The 14,582-nt window shown below is 34.4% G+C and overlaps 1 long non-coding RNA gene across 1 annotated transcript in view; it reads right to left on the bottom strand.

The window, feature by feature from the left end:
* Window positions 1-859: 859 nt before the first annotated feature.
* LOC126951325 (uncharacterized) overlaps window positions 860-14,582 on the bottom strand; it is a 35,990-nt gene continuing 22,267 nt past the window's right edge. Inside the window, exons 5-6 of the long non-coding RNA XR_007724433.1 lie at window positions 8,081-8,179; window positions 860-4,044 (exon numbers count right to left, since the gene is read on the bottom strand). This is a non-coding gene — a long non-coding RNA (uncharacterized LOC126951325). The remainder of the gene's footprint in view (window positions 4,045-8,080; window positions 8,180-14,582) is intronic.

Raw genomic sequence — 14,582 nt, 5'->3', positions numbered from 1 at the left:
GTCAGCATTTTTCTTTCATTTTTAACACATTTCTTACCAGTGTATGTATAGGGCCTTTTACAAATATACAAAATATTTTTGTTCATTTAAAGAATATTACAGTGTAAATTATATAAGAAGAAATCACTTACTGATATGAAGTAACAGAGAATTTAACTTTCAAGTTCTTTCCTCATCCTTTGAGTTCTCTTTGTTTTTCCTCCATCACACAAGCCCGTAGGTCTTTCCACAGTCTGTTGTTTTAGGTGAAAAGCCTCCTCTGGAAATTTGTCAATCCAAAGCTAAATGGTTTTTTTCAATCACTTTAAACAAAAAAATTCAAAGTGAAGACTAATATAAATATGTATGTTACGGAACACTTTACTATTCTTCCTGGTTAAGGGCAGTGTTATTTTAATGAACATAAATTAGCTAAGAAAAAATAAATGTATCCGAGGAACACAAGGGAATCTCACCAAGTGACTGAAAGAAAGAGTAGCCAGGGCTCCCAGGAACTAAAAGTAGCTAGTCTCCTTTCTCTATCTGCCACTCATTCCAAGGCATGCTCATTAAGCCAAATACTCAGTACATTTTATCTGTTAGAACACACATTAGAACCAGATTTCCCTGTTTAATCATTAACTTAAACATAGATGAAATTGGCCACCGGCCTTAGAATATGTAACCTTAGGGTGTCAATATTTGTGAATACCTCAGAATATCTCTGGCACTATTAGTATGAATCGCTGGAAAAAAAAATCAGATTTGTCACTGGACAACCAAGTTTATTGGTTTATATACTGGACAACCAAGTATATAACAAATAACCAAATGCTTATTCTTATCTAATCAGCAATGGCCAGAGGTATAGGGCTCCCTAGATAACGTTGCTCTAAGCTGATACTCTGGAACAGACAAACTCTGAAAAAGAAGCATAGAAAATATAAATGAATTGACTAGCACATTAGCAACATGTTCTTTCCTTAACCGCCCCTCAAAACCCAAATTAATATCTCAAGAGAACCATCAATCTCTCCATAAATAACAGTAACTGATTAGGTAGTCATAAGGTGTCAGAGTGCTATTCACTCTTCTATTGTTATGCCAAGAACAGCTCATTGTTCACTTTTCATTAGTCTTCTATTGTGTTACTATCAACAGCTTAACAACTTTATTAGAAATTATAATAACATTGATCTAGTACCTATTCAGATTACATATTCAATTCAAGGGAAGAATAAGTGTAGAGGAATGGCAATTTGATAAGAAAATACTCAGAATTAAAGAGAAATTGGGAAAATGGTTCTTTGTTCTGTAATCAACTTCTGTCACCACTTGCCTCACCCTTCTGGGAGAGGGAGGGGCTTTCCAAAGCCAAGTCCGAATAGGGTTTCAGTACAATTTTTCCAAGACAAAGTCAGACATTGACGGTATCGAATCCAATGATACCTTCCTTTTTATTGGTGCTTATAGGAGTCTTTGACCAGCCACATATCCAAACTAACATACAAGGAAAGAACAATCATTTCATCATTCATTCCACATTTGAATAGAATGTATACATTGAACATGCAGCATCCTCTGCCCTGGCAGCTGTGGACGGAAGCGATATACAAATTAAATGGAAGGCCAAGCCATTTCATTATTCCTCCTGAAAAAGTCAAGAGTGGAGATGGCCAGGTCTAGCCACACATTAGAATCAGATGAGAGTTTTTATAGCCTACTGTTGCCCAAGATCTACCCCCAACCAATTTAATCAGAATCATTGGTTGTGGGTCCACACATTGGTATTTTTTTTCAAAAGTTACCTTGGAGATTCTAATCTGTAGCCAGGTTTGAGAAGCATAGGCTAGCCCTTGGGGAAATAATAGTTATTAAGAACACATGGGAAGCAGATTTCAGCCAGCTGGCTGTACTTCTCCAAACTTAAAAAAGAAAAATGAAAAAGAAAAAAAACACAACTGGAGGAAGTCAGGAAAATCCTAAGTGTTGAAGAAACCATGGAAAACAGAGCTAAGTGTGCAAGCTTCTTGCTTCATAGAAGGGCTGCCACTTGCAGTTTCTAAAGTTGTGCTCCCCACCTCAGGCATGGGGGCAGAGGACACTAAATTCAAATTGATCACACACTTTGTTTAAACACAAAGGACAAACATGGAATATTATTCTTACTGGGACATTGTACATAGCTAAGATTTAGTCCTAAATTAATGCTATTGAGACTGACATTTTTCAGGAGCTGTTCTTGAGCTGTAAGGGGAAGGAGCCCTGAATGGTAATTGTCACCTGGTGTCATGGTGCCATTCCTTCAAAAACTGGCCTCAGATAAGTCTTTTAATCAAACTACTTCTCAATTTCTTTGTTTCTAAAGTTACTGAGTTGATCTGACTGTCTACTCAAACATACCTTCATTTATTCAATGAACTGATAGTGAGAACTATCTCTTATCAGGCCTTGTCTTCAGTGCTTTCCTTCTAAATGGATCGCATGTGCTTTCTGCCCATAAATGTCTTACAGTCTATTGAATTTCAAGTACGGGGTTACGGTACAATGTGAGTTGGACATGTGGGGAGTTAAAGAGAAGGGTTCAAGAGGTCAGGAAAGATTTCTCTGTGGGGTTTTATTTTAGTAGGTATTAAAACACAAATGAAGATGTCCTAAACATGTGAGATTGGTAGGTAGGAGTGGGGAACAGGAAAGTGAAAGCGCAAAGTCTTTAAAAGAACTGTCATGAATCCAGTGTGACTAGATTTCAGGTTGGAGATGGAGAAGTGGAGGGATGAAGTACCATCATAAAGGAACATTGTGGAAGGCCTGTGTATATTTTTATGCACTGATGATAGGATAAGGAGATTAGAAAAATCAATCTACTGTGCAAAGGGAGAAGAATGGTGACACTGAAATTAGAGATTAAGTTAGGGAGTAAAGTAATAGCCCAGTGGAGAAATTATGATGGCCTAAATAAGAGCCTTTGGGGGCATACTATTCTATGTTAGAGAGCAAGAATGAGTGAAAAAATGAACTCACAACCTCTAAAAATGAATACCTTTGAAGTGTTTTTAAATGTATAATAAATGCTATTTTCATAGTAATTCTACTTACAAAGAAATATGTAAGTATTTAAAACTTTGAGGCCAAGTTTTCATTGTCTTTCATTAACCACCAGTAAGAAGATTATATTAATATGAGAATGACTAAACCTATAGGGATATTCACTTAGAGTACTGTGTTCGAAGATACCCACAGATTTCTACACAGTTATATACATCTTTACTTATCTCATCTCTAATATAGCCCTGGGGATTTTCAGAAAAGAGCATGTAATGTCAACTTTGTACTTAAACTGTAAGCATCAAACCCTTGGGAACTATCAAGTTATCAGTCTTTACTACTGAAAACATAACAGGATTTAAGTAGAGCTACTCTAAATGGTTCAGATTACATTTAGGTAATATTTTGAATGAGATGAAGACAGAGAGATTTTCACCCAAGTGACTAGTTTAAATTGCCTACATTTGTGTACCAGATTTGTGTGTGTGTGTGAAGTCAACTAAGGGTATAAAAATTTTCTTTCCAAAAAAGAAAACGGTCTCTATGTTGCTGATATCCAAACAAGTACAAACTAAATATTCTTCCTCCCTAAAAGAAAAAAAAAGAGGAATATAATTTGTGGTTCTTTAAAATACTTCCTAAGGTTTTAAAAGAAGAAATTGACCAAATAGAGCTTTATGATTTAACAAATATTATTTTTGTTTCATTTGTAATCTCTAATGGAGGTTACATGTAAAAAAACCTCGAGGCTTTTTATATTGTTTACATATTTTTACTATTTATGCTTATAAACAATTCTTTTTTTCGAATCATTAGAGTAGATCCAAATGCCACAGCCAATTAAGTTACCCATAGAAGCATTTGTGCTTCATCTTGGAAACATGCTTGCTCCTCAGCCTCACCATTTGCTCTGATTCTCAAGTTTGCGTGGTCTCTCCTGCTTTTCCAGTTGGGTGGTAGACATCTTTGGCCCCAAAAGGACATTTATTTCAAAATGCTGAAATAATTTTTCTGCTTCTGTCAGAAGAGGAGGAGGAAGAGGAAGAAGAGGAGAGAAGGAAATGAGTGAGCGTGGAGCCAACTGACTGTTGGTTTTGGACAGAGAAGCTTATACCACATACTCATGAGAGACTGTAATGTCTTTTAACTAAAGCAGGGCTGCAAGGTAAAACAGAATGTTGCGTTTTCCATTTCACAGACTCCAAACCAAACGACTACACCAAAACATCTTGTGATAATGCTTTAATGATTTAGTAATGTGTCATTTCAATCATTTCCATTTCTGCAAGAGAAAAATAAAGACTAACCCTCTAGACTTTTAAATTTCAAGCTCAAAAGGGTGCTAGGATAAAAGAAGTTTTCTGGACCTTAGGATACCATGAGAAAGTCAGTGAAACAGGAAGTCATAAAATTATCCACTGCATGAGATAGCAACACAGTTAGAAGGGCATAGACAAATTATGGGCATTATATTTTCCTGGAGAACATATTTGTAGTGATGAAAAGAAAATGAACTTTGAGATAGTAATTAGCTTAGAAAGCTGTAGTTTTTTCTATGCCACATAAAAATAATGATTCAAGGACTATGGGATTATATTATTTTGGTTAAGTAGAAATCCCCTATATAATTTATTATGAGGACATAATAAAAGTATAAAATGATGAATCCAAAATAAAATGTTTCATATATTAAACACAATTATATATTGTTTCAGAAATTGTTTTGGTTATTTACAATCAGAAGCTTTGTTTCAGAACTCGGTTTTCCCTTGCAGTTTGAACTGTGACTGGTAGATGGCGCTGTCAGGGTGTGATTCATTGTTACATATTAAAACATTCCTTCCTCTTTTCTTAGAAATTCAAAAACCAGTTTCATATTTGCAGTCTGCTGGGGAATGTTCTTAGCTAGAAAACATACCGAGAATTATTTTCTAGAAAATTCTCAGAAACGTCAATATATTTTGTAAATTACTTTTGGTTGTTTATTGTTCTAGATAATTGTCTATTTCTGTTCCTGACAGACTCTCACTTCTCCAACACTTAAGCATATTTTCCAATTATCCTTTTTTTAACTTTTTATTTTTCCCCACATTTAGGTCTTTGTGATGAATCAGAAAGATCTTGGAAGCAGAGGTTCTTTAGGGAACAAGACCCTTCGAGTCTGTAGCTATAAACTTATTCTTTTCTAGTGCAACTTTTCCATTCCAGAATGTCTAAACCTTGATTTAAAATCGTGCAGTGCTAAAAAATGATAATAAATTGTGCGGCAGAGGATTTCTTTTTCTCATCTTAAATGGTGACATCGATTTTGTTCACTTGCTTGAGAGGTTAATGAATGATTTCAAAACATAGTAAAAGAGATTCTGAAGTTCCTAGGAAAATCAGGTAATTCAGAAGGAAAAAAAAAAAAAAAAAACCATGAACAAAACAAGGAAATGTATCTTTCAGGTTCAGTTTCCTTAGTGTCGTAGTGGTGGAGTCAGCCATTTTTATGGTTCAGTCAACACAAGTTCAAAACATCTGACCACTGGAAAAATAGGGATTTTCCACATCTACATATTATGGAACATATCTTGAATAACAACAACAACAACAATAATACACTTCTTAGACGTTTGTTCCTAGATCTACTCTGTTATGAATAATTGAAAGTTACACGGAGGAGTTATGCCCTGCTGTTTTATATTCTAAATGTAAACTATAAAAGTTTTAAAAATGTACAAATACAATATTTTGCAAAACGATTTGGTTCAGTGGATTAAAAAAATTGACAGTTTCTCATGCCCATTTTCTGGTGGTTATAGCTGAAAATTTCCATAAAGGCCATCTAAAATGTTTAGTTTTTAGATTGACATTTTATGTTAAAAGTAAATAAGGGATATTCTTAAAGGTAATATCTATGTCTTCTCTTTTCTCTATAAACCTCACATGGTATTTAATGCAGGCCATGCATAAATCTATAATATTATAAAACAAAAATAACTGAATATTGTTACTTTTACTTTAAAGTTCAATACTATGAACACTATATTTTTTCCTTGCTAAAATAAAGAGAAGAGAAAAGGTAGAAACATTCAAAAAATTATATTGTCTAAATTAAATATATCATTAGAATATTTTCTTTACCTGCAGAGGTTACTTTTCTTTCCCACTCAAAATACATTGTATTATCTGGATGTGTGCTTAGTCAAATATATCATCTTTAACATCTGCTATGTTGACAGAAATGTTTTACAGTGTGAAATGGTGGTTCATATTTATTGCTGAGAATTGTATAGAAGTTAAATTCCCTTAGGGAGGCAAGAATTTGGGAACCCAAATATATATCCTCTTGCATCAGAACGCAACTGTGGGAAAAGAATGAGACAGTCTATGCTTCTTTGTTTACAGAGAGCCGTAATCTTTTGACCAGATTTTAAATCAAGTCAATGACTTTCAGTTACCCATTATGTTTCTTTTTCTTCTTTTTCTATTGTAATATCATTTTTTATTTTCGTGAGGAGGGGAGATGATCAAAATTATTTCAAGACTGTTTGAACATTTGTCATCTTGATATAATGGCAATTGTAAATCATGCACGTAGAGAACATTCGTATCTGTATCAATCTCAATATCAAAACCCGAAAGAGCTTTTCTCCTTCTATCATAATAATAAGCATTTTACAAACACTCTGATTTGGTCTGTTTACCGTTATTTGTCTTTATAAAAGGAGACTTACTGTTTGGAATATTATTTGACTAAAATAAGAGTCTTTTATGTTCTAATTAGTTCAAGAAAATCTTTTTTATGGTTTACTGTATCAAGTATAATGTTGAAAATATTAATATTACATCGTTAAGGGGTAATGGGAAATGCCCAAATATCTTTGAACCAAACTTTCTTACACTAAAATATTGTATTTAAAATATTCCAAATTTAAAATCAAAACAAATAATTAGAATATGACAAGAAGTCAAAAATTCAGCTTAGTGATTCTAACTGCCCACTGGTATTTCTTCAACTTATCAATATTATTTTGCCTCAATCCATTCCTTTTTTTCTTAAAATAAACTCAAATTTTATGAGTCATTTAAATTAAAATACATATCTACAAATGGTCAATATTACATTATTATATTTCTGTGACAATGTAGAGAGATTTAAATTACATGGGATAGTAATTATAGATGTGAAAATTTACTTTATATATAATAATGACATTACAATAAGACAATAACAACATTTCTTAGTACATGAAGCTGGACTCAGAAGTAAATTTTGTTGTAGTGTTTTTCAAATGCAGGCTTGCTTTCTTCAAGTTAAGGAGGCACAGCGTGAATTTAAAATAAATGTTATAGAAACTGAACGAGAAAAAATACTCTCCAGATTATATAATTTTCTGTTTATTATATCTATGGCAGAAGATAGCACATCCAATTGAAGAAGTCATATTAAATCAATAGTGGTGATTACAATAATTGAAATTCATTCTTTGCCATCTTCTGGAAGAGAATATTAAGCCTTTATATATCTTGAAAAAATTATAATTTGAATACACATTTTAATGCCACTCATGTTCAGATAATCACTAATTGTAAAAACCTATGTCTTGCTACTCTCTGCTTGAAAATTGGAATACATCCTCATAGTGCTTAATAAATACTTGTTGAGCAGACAAAATCAATGTTGTCACTGGTGGTTGTATTTCCGACCTGACCCACAGTGTTCTGGTTAAGCTATGGATCGTGCATAAAGAATAACTCTGGCCTAGCATTGCCAAAAAATTATTAAACGTAAGACAAATTCAGACAAAATCCCAAATTCAGATGACACCTTCACACTTCAGCCGTGACTCTGGACTGAGAAAACTCTGCCCGGTTGCAGTACTTGGTATTGTATGAGCTCTGAGCTCCTGTTGGGAGTTCCATGTCTGGACAAGTGGTCTTGGTGGCCAGGAGAAAAAAAAAAAATGCAGATCGAAAAAAAAAGTCCTGTTAAGAGCACACTTCTCTGTCCTGGAATCGCCTATCACAGTTGTGTTTCTCCCAAGTCTGAATTTGGCTGCATAATTACCTTCTTCTGGCTGTGCCTGCTCCCATCAAACTCTGATATTCTCTCTTCCCTGCTATGAACAGAAAATGAAGCAACAGCTTCCTTCCATCTCTTCTTTTCCTGAAGGGAGAATGAAGAAACCCACTCAAGTTTTAAGGAATCTTCATAGCCATTAACAAATAGAAAGAAAAGCTGTGAAGAGGGCTCCATTTTTATCTTTCTCTGTTTTTCCCCTTTTCCCCCTTTGCCTTCTCCTTTGATAATCTACAGACACAAAAGCACACAGGAATAATAATTATGAGACATGCAGAAACTTGCAGTTCAGTTCCTGTGAGGAATCCTATATACTGAAACGCACTCAACCAGCAGCAACTCTCTGATCATTTCCTTTTATATCTAGGAGCATCACTCTGAAGGAAGAATGATAGACTGAGATACATATTCTCAGGGGAGGTGGGAGGCAGGAGTGTGATATCTTCACCTTTGTCATGCCCTTTCTCTCTCACTATCTGTCCAGACACAGTAAATCCTGCCCTTGACCAGAATTAAGATGAAGTAAGAAATGTGACCATCCCAGAAATTAGATGAAGTGAGAAAAGTAACCAGCCCAAAATTTAGATGACCTAAAAAAAAGATGACTAGGGCTAAAGGGAATGCAATGTAAATGTAGTGTGTGTGTGTGTGTGTGTGTGTGTGTGTGTGTGTGTGTGTAAGTGTAGATATTCTAGAAAACATCAGATTTTGAAGTAATGAGATAGAAAGCAATCAAATGTAATAGCGGGAAAAGGTCTGGAAATCCCCTGAAATATCATTTTGGAAGGGGGGAAGATTTTCCAAATTCCTACGCTGAAAAAAAAAAAAAAAGCTAGTAATTCTTAGTGACATTTAGGTTTAGGAGACATCTTTAAATTAGATTGATGCAAACTGACACTGTGTCTCCACTTTTAATTGTGCATTGATTTCCTTCAAATAATTACCTTTATTGTTTGTTTGTTTTCAGACGCATTAGATACTCTGCCAGAATGGTCGCCAAAAGTTTCAGAAGTGTGCTAGCTTCCAAGAATAACACAAAACTTGTAACACGACATGTCAACATAAAACAATGGATGTGCATATTGGCTAAACCAGGATATATATAACAATAGCCAAACACTGTTCACTTGAAAAATTCATGATTTCTCCCATGTCATAAATTTGAGTTTTATTTCTAAACAATTTTATTTCCATCTTTACTTTTCCATACTTTCAGCTCTAACACTGCCCCCAATTCTAAACTGACTTCTGTAAAAGAAATTCGTTAAATGAATTCTTATAGTTAATCCCAGTAATACAGAATCTCATTCATGCACTGAAAGTGTGCGTTGTTTCCCCCCCACCCCCTTAAATAAATTCTAGAATTCAGTTTAAGAAATACAAATCTTGGGCCAGGTGCGGTGGCTCAGGACTGTAATCCCAGCACTTCGGGTGACTGAGGTGGGTGGATTGCTTGAGGCCAGGAGTTTGAGACTAGCCTGGCCAACACGGTGAAACCCCGTCTCTACTAAAATACAAAAATTAGCTGGTTGCGGTGGCGCATGCCTGCAATCCCAGCTAATATGGGAGGCTGAGGCAGGAGAATTGCTTGAACCCAGGAGGCAGAGTTTGCAGTGAACCGAGATCGCACCACTGCACTCCAGCCTGGGTGACAGAGTAAGACTTCATCTCAAAAGAAAAACAAAACAAAACAAAACAAAAACAAATCTCACAGTACCAATCTTTCAATCTGTAGATTTACATCTAAGAAGTAACATCAGTCTATTCTGGTCTTAGAATTACTGCCATTCAATCTACTGCTAGTCTTCATTATTATTCTGGTCTTATTATTATTCATTATTATTCTGGTCTCATTATTATTCATTATTATTCTGGTCTTAGAATTACTGCCATTCAATCTACTGCCATTCAATCTACTGCTACTACTGCTAGTCTTACAACAGTAATAATAAAAATCATTCTAAATAAATTATCACAATAATACAATGTCAATGAAAGGAATATTAAGCCAACTCCATATGGCTTCAAGTGGAAATTTGTCACAGATCAATAGTCTAACTTATTTTTACCATAATTTCTATCGTACATAATACAGTGTGTATGTGTGTACATACATATGTATGCATGTATGTGTGTACATACATATGTATGCATGTATGTGTGTACATACATATGTATGCATGTATGTGTGTACATACATATGTATGCATGTATGTGTGTATATATATGTACACACACATACACACACTGCATTGTGTGTGTATATATATATGCATATAGATATAGATATAAAGGCTGCTTCACTGCTTTACATTTCTCTCATAGTACAATGGCTCCCCTAAGAGGGTTACAGTATTCCATTGACTGCTCTGTGAATTCATTTGCTGTGAGTTATTTCTGGCCAGCGGAAAGCACGCAGTTACCTTTTGGGTATCGTTCAAGTAGGCACTCTATGATTTTACCAGAGGTTTTTCCTGTAGAAATAAATCTGTGTATTATTTGTCTAGTCAAAAACAGAGCATGCTGACATGGGATCAGTGGGAGATTGGAAAATGGATCTGGGTTGAGAAGAACGAGTAAGAGGGAATGTACTTAACAATACACCCCGGACAAAAAAACAAAATATATTCTTTAAAGTTATGGAAATAATGTGTGTATGGAGCAATTTGCAGGAAAACCTTAATCAGTTTAATTCCTCTACACAAGTACTTAACTCTCTTCTGTGTATGATGTAATTTTGTTGTCATTTGATTTCCATTCCCCTCATTAATTATTATATTTCACCACTTTTTTGTTTTGTTTTGTTTTGTTTTTCTTTTGAGATGAAGTCTTACTCTGTCACCCAGGCTGGAGTGCAGTGGTGCGAACTCGGTTCTTTGGCCTATTTGTTAAATTAGGTTGTTCATTTTCTTATTGTTGAGTTGTAAGAGTTATTTTTGTATTTTGGATAACAGTCCGTCTGTTAAGTCTTAGGCAAATATGTTCTCCCAATCTGTGGTTATCTTCCCCTTCTCTTGACAGTATCTTTCACAGAGTAGAAGTTTTTTATTTTAATGGAGCCCCCCGTTTATCAGTTATTTCTTTCATGGATCTTGCCTTTTGTGTTGTATTTAAAAGTTGTGATCATGCCCAAGATCATCTAGAAGTTCTCTGTTATTTGCTAGGCATTTTATAGTTTTGTATTTTAAATGTATGTCAATGGTCAGTTTTGAGTTAATTTTTGTGAAGGGTATAAGGTCTGGTTCTAATTTTTTTTTTTTTTTTTTTTTGCATGTGACATAGTAAGGTGGAATTTTTTTTTCTGTTTTGGGTTTTTTGCTCATTTGTTTGTTTTAGAGTGATGAGGTCTTACTTTGTTGTTCAGGCTGGGCTCCACAGATTCCCAAATAGCTGGACTACAGGCACGAACTCTGGTGCCCAGCTTAGTAGTAAGGTTTTAAGGTTTGTTGGTTTGGCCTGTCTTTTTATGACTAAAAACTTTATAAATTATATTATATTTATTTTAGAAATACAATGCAGGCTGGGTGCAGTGGCTCATGCCTGTAATCCCAGTACTTTAGGAGGCTGAGACAGGCGGATCATGAGGTTAGGAGATCGAGACCATTCTGGCTAACACAGTGAAACCTCGTCTCTACTAAAAAATACAAAAAAAAAAAAAAAATTAGCTGGGCGTGGTGGTGGGTGCCTGTAGTCCCAGCCACTTGGGAGGCTAAGGCAGGAGAAGGGCATGAACCCGGGAGGCAGATTCATGAGTGTGAGCCAGCTTGCAGTGAGCCGAGATCATGCCACTGCATTTCAGCCTGGGTGACAGAGCAAGACTCCGTCTCAAAAAAAAAAAAAAAAAAAAAAAAAAAAAAAGAGAGAGAGAGAGAAAGAAAGAAATACAGTGCAAATTTAACCTTAGCTGTAACTACCAAGGACAAATAATCAAGAATTATAGGTACCACAATGTCTATGAAAAGAAAACCCTATATAAAGGCATTTGATAAGTATACAAAACTTTCATAAAAGTAAAAAGAAAACACTCTGTAAACATTTCCCTATCACATTTTAAATTATATCTTACGGGAATTTTATTGAATAGTAATTTATTATTAGAAATTAATTATTAGACAAATACATACCTAAACCTAAATTTAAAAATGCTGTCTCTAAACAGAGTGGCATAATTTCTGTAATAAAATCCAAGCCATTGCTTTTATGAAATGATGAGAGAAAGGAAGAGGAGGGAAGATAAACATCAAACTTGTTCAGCCTCTAATTTTAACAATGTCTATATCAATCACTGTGTACCCACTAAAAACACTACTGCTAAAATATTCTAAATCTAGGGGCTTACTTTAGAAGGTTACTATGTATCCCTTCAATGTAAAAAACACTCACTTATCTTAAAAGGAAGTGTGATAGGAAGAGCTTTTAAGAGTTATTGTTTGATACTGTGATAGGCAGATAATGTCCGTTTCACTGTGCATTCTTAGGATGGAAAGTCAAAAGTTGTGGCATGTGTGTTCGTGTGTGCATATATATGCTTTTTTTTAGGTATTTGTATGATGGGAGGTGAGTAGATAATTTTTTCCCAGGATTTTACAAACTGCATATTTACATCTCTTCCTAAATCAAGCACAACAAGAAAAGTGTATCAATGTAGGTTTATTTTGTAACAAAGGTACCATTCTCATGCTGGATGTTTAGTAGTGGAGGAGACTGTACGTGGAGGAGTGGGGAAGGAGAATATAGGAATTTTCTATACTTTCTCATTAAATTTGCTGTGAACCTAAAATTACTTCAAAAAAATTACTCTAAAAAAATAAAGTCTATTAAAAAAAACCTTAAAAACACACAAACAAAAAGCCTTAGTAAAATGTTTTCTCTTAAGGAACGAAGTAAATCAAATTACATTAAAAAAAAAATAAAGTAGCCATAAGTCACCTTCCTGCCTAGGTCTCTAAGTACTTTTTAGCTGGCAGCTCATAACTGCTATGTCCTTGAAGGCTTGTCAATACTTGCCAGGAGTTTTTATCGATCGTCACCATAATAACTATTGAAGTCAATTATAATGCTTAACTTTTATTTTACAGATGAGAACATGAATTAATTTCATACCATTATATGTAGGACTAATTCTTAACTTTTGGCAATGATGGGGGGAAAGGAATAAAGCAGATCTTGCAATCCACATATTCTCTGAAGCTTTCACACTAATTTCAACCTTATATTCTATTAAATAATTTTTTAGAGGTGATAACCAAGATTGGGCAAATCTGTCCAATTTATGCCTATTGTTGCATTATTGGAATGCTAAGTATGTGGGAATTATTTCTAGCTTAGTGCTCAAGATCATCGCCAAGGCCTGATTGCAAAAATTCAAGAAATTGCAACCTCAGGCATAAATGGGTTAATTTGTGTAATGCTTTTTTTCTTGTCCTGCTGTCTTTTCTTGTCCATGCTTTTTCCCCCTTGTCTCTACCCTTTTGAAATTGCTAATTAATAATGAAAAGTCTAGAAATAAGACAAATAGGCATATGAGAAAATCATGAGTTTGGATTTCTCAAAATTAGACAGTTCAAATTTAGCTGAAGTTAGCAGAAGTTTAGAAATTCAAAATTTACAGTCCTCAAAACTTGTCCGATACTAAGATATGTGCAACAAATCTGATTTCCAAGTGTGGATGAAGTCCACTTAATTTTTCATAATTTTCCAGAATAGTTTCCAATCTAAAAAAATTCACCATTTGCTTTACTTTGATTACTTAGGTTTTGTTTTGTTATATGACTTATAAACACTTTGAAACAACCAGTTCTGTTTCAGGTAATCTGTAATTCTACAATCTCTCACCATTAATAGCTGCACACAGACTTTCCAAATACAAAATTCATGACTAACAAATGCCAGCTGGACAGATGACTAGGCCAACCCTTTCCACTATGAGTAACAATATAGCAAGTGTTCAACATATTTTGGTTAATGAATGAATGACCTGATGAAATTATGAATGGACATTCCCAAAGAATTCCCATTAATAAACCTGAAAATCATCATTTAAGATGATGTTTTTTAATAAATGAGAGTGAAAAAATAATAGTATGTTTTTTTCTTCTAATAGTGAATTTTATGATGATAAATTTATATTAATATTACCCAACATGCAGGATTCTAGGAACCATTCCATTTGTAATTCTTTAAAACCCCTTCTGCTGCTGGATGAAATGGGAACTGTTATAACCACGGGTTTCCTACAGCACTGCAGTATGAATGGTCTTTTTCTAAGTGGCATTTCTATCACACGGATTGAATTTTAAACTGTTTTTTTCCAATGACCAATCAGACATTATAAAATAGTTTTATGCTACTGACTTGGTATGTGTTCAATGTCAAGCCATGTTTTTCCATTGACAGCTTAAGAAGATTGTAAAACCACTAAAAATTTAAATTTGTGGTTCAAAGACACTTCTGCAGTTAGGCTGCTTTTAATTTTTCTCATTCCATTTAG

This window comes from Macaca thibetana, chromosome 3 (assembly GCF_024542745.1).
Source record: "Macaca thibetana thibetana isolate TM-01 chromosome 3, ASM2454274v1, whole genome shotgun sequence".
In the NCBI taxonomy this organism is placed as follows: domain Eukaryota; kingdom Metazoa; phylum Chordata; class Mammalia; order Primates; family Cercopithecidae; genus Macaca; species Macaca thibetana.
The sequence above is the reverse complement of the archived record's forward strand: the minus strand, read 5'-3'. Positions and strand labels throughout refer to the sequence as shown.